The following is a 7,898-nucleotide window of genomic DNA, read 5'->3' on the forward strand; positions in this document are numbered from 1 at the left end:
AATCTTTAAAAAATATTTTATACATTGCTAGGCTCACAGTCACCAAGCCAATTTTAAAATATCACAAGGTGCAATGTGATCCTATTGCACCTGACTAGCACACAATTCACACCTCGTGGGAGACCTCCTGGGACTCAACATGTGAGTTCAACAACATCCAAACTAATCCATACCCTATTCAAGAAACTCAGTTTAAAAATCACAGCTATTGCAGCAAGGCCAAGTTGCCATAAAAGTATATAAATGATTATTCTCAACGTCTGCACTCATCTCAGATAAAGAACAGACAGATCATGAGTAGTTCATGGACTGACACCACTCCACAGACCACAGAAGGTGCACTGTCCTTGAAAGTTGGGTAACTAACCTTACCACTAAGAATGTCAAAGACTCTTAACACTCTTCATGGTATTAAAGACTGAAATATCACCTAGAATAAATCAGAGCCTGAGAGATTGCCCTACACCAAGATGATACTGAGGCTTTAAGGCAAAATGTCACATCTTTTCATCACTTGGGTCCTTCAGGAAACAAATGTGGAAATAGAGTTAGGAATATAAGAGGTTTATGGGGATGGTCATTAAAAGATAAAAAGGGAGGAAGCAGGACTGGACAAACAGCCTCAGACCAGGGTGAACATCTCACAGGTCTTAGCCAATCCGCAGGTAAGCTCTAAAGCAGAGTGCCCCATAGAGGAGACTACACTGGGCAGAAACAGTGAGGCAATGGTACCGCCCTCTACGTTCAGTCATTGGCAAGGTCATGGCTCAGCTTAAAAACAGAGGCAGAGGCTAAAGGTGCTACCAGCTGGAGGCTGCCAGCCAACAGCACTTCTACAACCGAATGGTAAACTCTTTCTTAAAGGAGATCTGATGGGCACACCTCCTCAGCTGCTGTACACTGGCCATCTGCACTACGGTAGCACCGCAATCCCATGATTTGTTAACAAATATTTACTGAGTTCCCATTATGTGCCAGACTCTATTCTACATGTTACATGTACAGGAGTGAAAAAAGTACCTCCCTTAATGGAACTTACATTCAAATTTCCCACTGGGAATACCGCCCTCTCTTCCCCGCCCCCTCCACTTTACTCTCCCATTCTCTATCTTCACTGCACTTTTCTCTCTTATAGCACCTGATTTCAACATTTAAACCTTCCTGGTTCATGCTTGAGTATTGCTTAGATCCCCTAACAAGCAATAGGGAGAGAAAAGTCAGCCAGTGGAATCTAGAGAAACCAAATTCATAGATACAGAGAAAAGATTGGTGGTTGCCAAATGTGTGTGGGGGGGGGAGTAGGGAAGGGTGGGGGAGGGGGGCAAAACTGGTGAGGGGGTCAAAAGGTACAAACTTCCAGTTACAAAACTTCCAGTCATGGGGATGTAATGCACAGCATGGTGACTCTAGTTTTAAAAAACTGTACTGCATATTTAAGAGTTGCTAAGAGAGCAGATCTTAAAAGTTGTCATCACAAGAAAAAAAATTGTAACTATGCCAACTGATGGACATTGATTAAATTTATAGTGCTAATAATTTTGTAATATATGAGGGGGGAGGCCCAACAATGGAATTTATTTATTAAAAATTATGTATTTATTCTTACATATTTAAACTTCAGTCACCTTCAAAATACTCTCTATTTGAAGCAAGACTTTTTCCCGCTGCTCAGAACAGTTTCTGAACTCCTTGATTTTGGTACTTTTTAGTGATTCTGCAGTTTTGTTTTGTTTTGTTTTGTTTTCACATCTCCCACAGCAGCAAAATATTTTCCTTTGAGGACTTTTTTCATCTGGGGAGACAAAAAAAATCATTTGGGCTGAGATCAGGTGAATAGGGAGGGTGGGGCATGGTGGGGTAGGATAGGGTTTTGGTGATGCCATTTTTTATCAAAAACTGCTGAACACTGAGGGTGGTGTGGGCAGGTGTACTGGTAAATCACCCATCATAAAATGGGTGATTTTGAAAAAGCCTTCAAAAAAATTCACTGAAGCTGAATGCAGCCTCTCACCACAATGCCAGCTGGCACACTGATACAAATGGGTTCCTAGAACACTCACCCAGCGGGGGAAGCCTGTACTACAAAGGGCCCACACTCCAGAAGATAATTTTGGTTTTTGAGGGTCCCCCTTGCATTATATCAAATCATTATGTTGTACACCTTAAGTTAATATAATGTTGTATGTCAATTATATCTCAATAAAACTAGGAGAAAAGAAGTTATCTAAAAACCTCAGGTCACAGGGAGAGAAAATACCTCCCAAGAGCATTTCAAAACCACTGCATTATGCTACTTCAAGTTTCTGTTACTCCATTCCACATTAGGAAGCTGAATTCACCCCAAAATACCAGTGAATACTCCAAGCCTTGGCTGCAATGAAAGAGAGTGAATATGTAACAATAGAGCTGACATTGGAAGTGGAAGATAAAAGCACTGATCACATTCCCAGTGCAGATTATTTCCTTCCCCTTGATTATGTTAAGTTACACATGATGGTGGGAGACACTATAGAAGCTCACAGGGCAAGCAAGCTCTGTGACCCTAGGCAAGTTATTTAACCTCCCTGATCCTCAGTTTTCTCACCTGGGAAATAGAGACAATAGTAGTACCTATTTCGTGGGTACTGTGAGGACCAAATGAGACACTGTAAGTGCTTACCACAGTGCCTGGCACAGAGTAAGCATTTAATAAACATTGTTAGCAACAATAAGTATTACTATATAATGTCACAAAAACATGAGGAAATAAGGCCATTGTGATATTAATGAAAAAAAGAAAATTATGATGTTGAATTTAGGGAGTGTTTTAAATCTTAGTGTTCAAAGTATGTTTAAGAAAATCAGGCTCCCAATTAATATCAGAGTAAAGCCTTAGATTTTTTCTCTTTTAAAGATTTTCTTTATTTATTTTCAGAGAGAAGGGAAGGAAGGGGGGAAGAGAAGGAGAGAAACATTGATGTGTGAGAGATACATGGATTGGTCGTCTCTTGCATACCCACAAGTGGGCACCTGGCCTGCAACCCAAGCATGTGCCCTGACTGGGAATTGAACCAGAGCCCTTTTGGTTCACAAGCCAGCACTCAATCCACTGAGCCACACCAGCCAGGGTGAATTTGTTTCTTTTTTTTTTTATTCTAGGGATCAAACCGAAGACCTCATACAAGCAAAGCATGGGCTCTACCACTGAGCTCCATTCCCCATCCCCTTAGAATTTTTTTCTAGCTTCTGAATGACAGCATGAGAAAAATCACCACTTTACAGTCATCATAACTATTGACTCAGCGAGATTCACCAATAGATGCTAAATGAAAATAGACATTCTCACGACCTTAAATCATCTCATCACAGATTATTTTAGAAATACAAAGGTAAAAATGGTCATGTCTTCGTGGTGCCATTGTGGTTGGTGGGGGTCCTCTTTTCTTTGCAGACTGCTGACTTCTTGTGTTCTGCCTTGGGGAAGGAAGAAGGGAGCTGTCAGGCTTCGTTTCTAAAGACACTGATATCATCATGAGGACTCCACCCCCTGTGACCTAATCCCTTCCCAAAGCTCTAGCTCCTAATTCCATCACCATGGGCAGTAGGATTCCAACATAAAAATTTGGGGGAGGGTTGGGGGGTCACAAGCATTCAGACCATAGCACTCCACTTCACTGTGCTTTATTGTCCCAGATGATTTACATCAAAAAATGGAATAAAGACAGAATTTGAAAACCTTCCTAAGATTGGGCATTTGAAAAAATAATTGTGATGAAGCAATGCTTATTTAAGGAATTGATTCCTGTCATATCCTTTCAAATACCCTGCAACCTTGCCACATAATCATGTCCTTGCCCCAAAATCAATGCTATAGGTACAATGAAAATAAATACACTTATTTATTACTCAAAATGAATCCTTTCTATGAATTGCATGTAGCTCTGTGCTCCGATTTTAAAACTGCCTCCTGCCATTCCCAAGAATAACCTGAGTGTTCTGGACTGATACCAGCTCAAGGTGTAGAGGGAAGGGACCTCAGTGTAAGACTCAGATTTGTGCTCATCAAAGGTGTGTACATGTGATTCAGTTAAGTGCTCTGAACCTAACCTGTAGAATCAGTAAAATTATGATTCCCAAACTATTAATTGTTTTTCTAAATTTTATAACAAAAAGTAGATGCTCTAGCTTGCAATTTAAGGCTTTGAGCCTGTTTTCTTATGTATTCCATCAAAGGCCAGGCTCTACTGAATTTCCAGCATTATAAGATAGGCCCGTTATGAGAAGGCTTAACAGTTTCAATAAACAGATCCATGAGTTTTCAGCCCTCTCTGTGTCTGTGCCTTTTGCCACGTAACTTTGTCGTTCTTCCCATCAGGAGTCAGAGTCCATTTTCTAACCCCTTGATTCTGATTGCGGCCATTTGATTTGTTTTAGCAAACGGGATAATAACAGATGCAGTGCAAGAGGAGGCTTGAACACATAAGCTTGCTCTGCTGTGGTTCTGCCATCACAGTGAGGATAGGCCCAGCTTGTCCACTGGCCCACAAAGAGGAAAAGGGTTACACAGAGCAGATCCCAGTCACCCAGCGGAGCCCAGCCCAAACCAGCTGACTCAAAGCCCTCCCCCCAGACACAGGAGTGAGCCCGGTCAAGATCAGAGCCAGGCCAACCTAGCAGAGGCCTCGGGCACTTGAAAAGTAAATGTATAGTGTCCTGTGCCACACAGCAATTTGGTGGCACTTGCTAACTGCCACCATTTAGTAAAAATGTATGAAGAAGGAGAGTAGTGAGTTTGGCTTCTTGGAATATGTTAATTCTACTAGATGTTAAAAGAGTTATTTATTGAACAAAAAATGTAAAGGTTACTTACCCCCAACATGTAAGCCATCTACATATCAGTTGGGGCTCATTTCACAGCATTATAAAAGTGATATTGGTGAAGTATAATACTCCTAAAACAAATGAAAAACTTTTTATTACAGTGCTGCATATCCGTTTAAAAGTATATATTTGTGCAACAAGAGGCAGACAGAGAATAATTAGCACCTGACAGTGCATCACTGTCAGGGTATTCGTTTGAGGGTTCTAGGTTGTATCAAAACTCTTCTTCCTTTATTAACACATTTAATTTGTAGCTCAAAGAATCTACATGCATATTACACACAGTTCCACTGATTATACAGACATCAGACTGACTTATTTCTTATCCACAGATCCTAAAAACCTGTTTGTTTGCATATTTTAAGGAAGCCTTGCTAACCATCTATTGTAGATATCTAAGCACAGTTAGAAACATAAAAAAGACTGGTTAAAGTTAAATTTCTACAAATGGGATGTAAATTTTTAAAAGATTTTATTTATTTACTTTTAGAGGGAGGACAAGGGAGGAAGAAAGAGAGAAAGAGAAAAATTGATGTGCAAGAGAAACACACACCCCAACTGGGGACCGCACCAGAAACCCAGGCATGTGCCCTGATCAGGAATCAAACTGGAGACCTTTGCTTTGCTGGATGATGCCCAGCTGAACTACAACATCAGGGCAGAAGGAAATTTGATAGTAAATTCTGTAAGAAATTGTTTGATTGGTCCTCCAATTTGAAAATTGAAAGGATATAATATTATTAAAATTTTATTTTATTCTATGTTAACAAAATTCTGATAATAACTGCAATATACTAATTCTTAGAATGAATCTGGACAGAATCAAATTTTGGTTGGGATTTTTGTTAAAAATTTTTCCTGACAAAATCATTAGATGTTTTTTAAGTGCAGTGTGGTATCCTAAACAGGATCCAGGACATAAAAAGTACATTAGCAGGAAAAAAATGATGAAATCTGGATAAAATTTGGAGTTTAGTTAATAGCAATAAACAAATGTAAATTTCTTATTTTTGACAAATGTTCCATGTTAATTTAAGATACTGACATTAGGAAAACTGGTGAGGAGTAGACAAGAATTCTCTGTACTATACTTGGGACATTTCTATAAAGCTAACATTATTCCAAAATTAAAAGTTTACTTTGGAAATGAAGTACTGACTTCTGGTCAAGATGGCAGCATAGGCAGACAGGGCTCACCTCTTTGCACAACCACATGAAAATTACAGCTAAAGTATAGAATAACCATTATTCAGAACCATCAGAAATTGAGTCGAATGGAAGTTTGACAACTATGGAATCAAAGAAACCATACCCATTTAGACAGGTAAGGGGGTGCACAGACCTGGAACAGGCTGGTCCCATATCTACATGTGGTGAATAAAATTTGGGATAGATATCTCAGAAGTGAGGAGTCCCAGCCCCACACAAGACACCCCAGCCCAGGGTTCCTGTGCCAGGAAGATAAGTCCCCACAACTTCTGGCTGCAAAAACCAACCAGGGAATTGAGTCCATGGAAGAAACTTCTGGAACCCCAAACAGTTCCTCTTAAAGAACCCACACATCGACTCACCTACTCAGACTCTCTAAGCTCCGGTGTGGGGGTAGCAGCTTGTAAGGCACCAGTGGCATACTGGGAGAGACTAAGGAGTCTGACATCAAGGCAAGCAGAGGCCATTGTCCTGTTTCTGGGTCCCCTGCACACAAAGCCACAGAGATGGCAAGCTGGCACCATATCTGAGGCTCCGTTAGCCTGGCTAACACTGTTTGCCCCATCTTGGAGATCCCATGAGGCTCTACCTACCAACTTTGGACCTGCTTTTCCATATGAATGGCTGGTCTTGGTTCATGCTGCATATCTTCCTAAATCTTCTCAAACAAGCAATGGCTGGCCTCAGAGAGCCCCGGGCCCAGCACTAGCAGCAGCCAGCCCAGATTCATAGCTTGGCTTCTCCTGGGAACCTCCAAGCTCAGCACAAATAGCAGCCATATCAGATTGTTTTATAGCTCAGGCAAAGTGGCCCTAGGTAAAACACAGGTGGGGGCTGATGTTGGCCTGTACCACCTAGGAAATCCCAGGGCCACTGCACCCAGTAGACAGCAACAGACCACATTGGAGTACCACCAACCTGCCCCTACACAACTGATCCTCCACAAAAAGTGGAGGTTGGGACAAGTGGTCAAAACAGTCCTTGCAGCTGAATGGCCTGGGTAAATTGCTCCCATTGATCAGCCAACAGTAACCAACCCTCACCTACAGTAACCAAGCAAGAGGAGGGTGTACTCAGCCCACAGGAAGGGCATATCTTGAGTGCCCAGCTTGGGTGATAGGTGAGGCTGTGCCACCGGACCCTACAGAACACCTACTACATTAGGCCACACTACCAAGACACAGAGTCAAAGCAGCTCTACCTAACACATAGAAACAAACACAGGAAGGCTGACAGAATGAGGAGATTAAAAAACATGGCCCAAATGAAAGAACAGGTCAAAACTACAGAAAAAGAACTAAACTAAATAAAGATGAGCAGTCTATCAGATGCAGAGTTCAAAACACCAGTTATAAGGATTTTTAAGGAACTTAGTGAGGACCTCAACAGCATAAAAAGATCCAGTCAGAAATGAAGGATACACTAATTGAAATAAAGAACAATTTACAGGGAAACAACAATACAGTGGATGAAACTGAAAATGAAATCAATGATTTGGAACATCAGGAAGCAAAAAACAACCAATCAGAACAACAAGAAGAAAAAAAAATCCAAAAAAAAGAGGATAGTATAAGCAGACTCTGGGACAACTTCAAGAAGTCCAACATTTGTATCATAGGGGTGCCAGAAGGAGAAAAGAAACAGCAAGAAATTGGAAATCTATTTGAAAAAGTAATGAAAAAAAAAACTTCCCTAATTTGGTGAAGGAAGTAGACATGCAAGTCCAGGAAGCACAGAGAGTCCCAAACAAGATAGATGCAAAGAGGTCCACTCCAAGACACATCATAATTAAAGTGCCAAAGGTTAAAGATAAAGAGAGAATCTTAAAA

The sequence above is a fragment of the Phyllostomus discolor genome, chromosome 6 (genome assembly GCF_004126475.2).
Source record: "Phyllostomus discolor isolate MPI-MPIP mPhyDis1 chromosome 6, mPhyDis1.pri.v3, whole genome shotgun sequence".
Classification (NCBI taxonomy): domain Eukaryota; kingdom Metazoa; phylum Chordata; class Mammalia; order Chiroptera; family Phyllostomidae; genus Phyllostomus; species Phyllostomus discolor.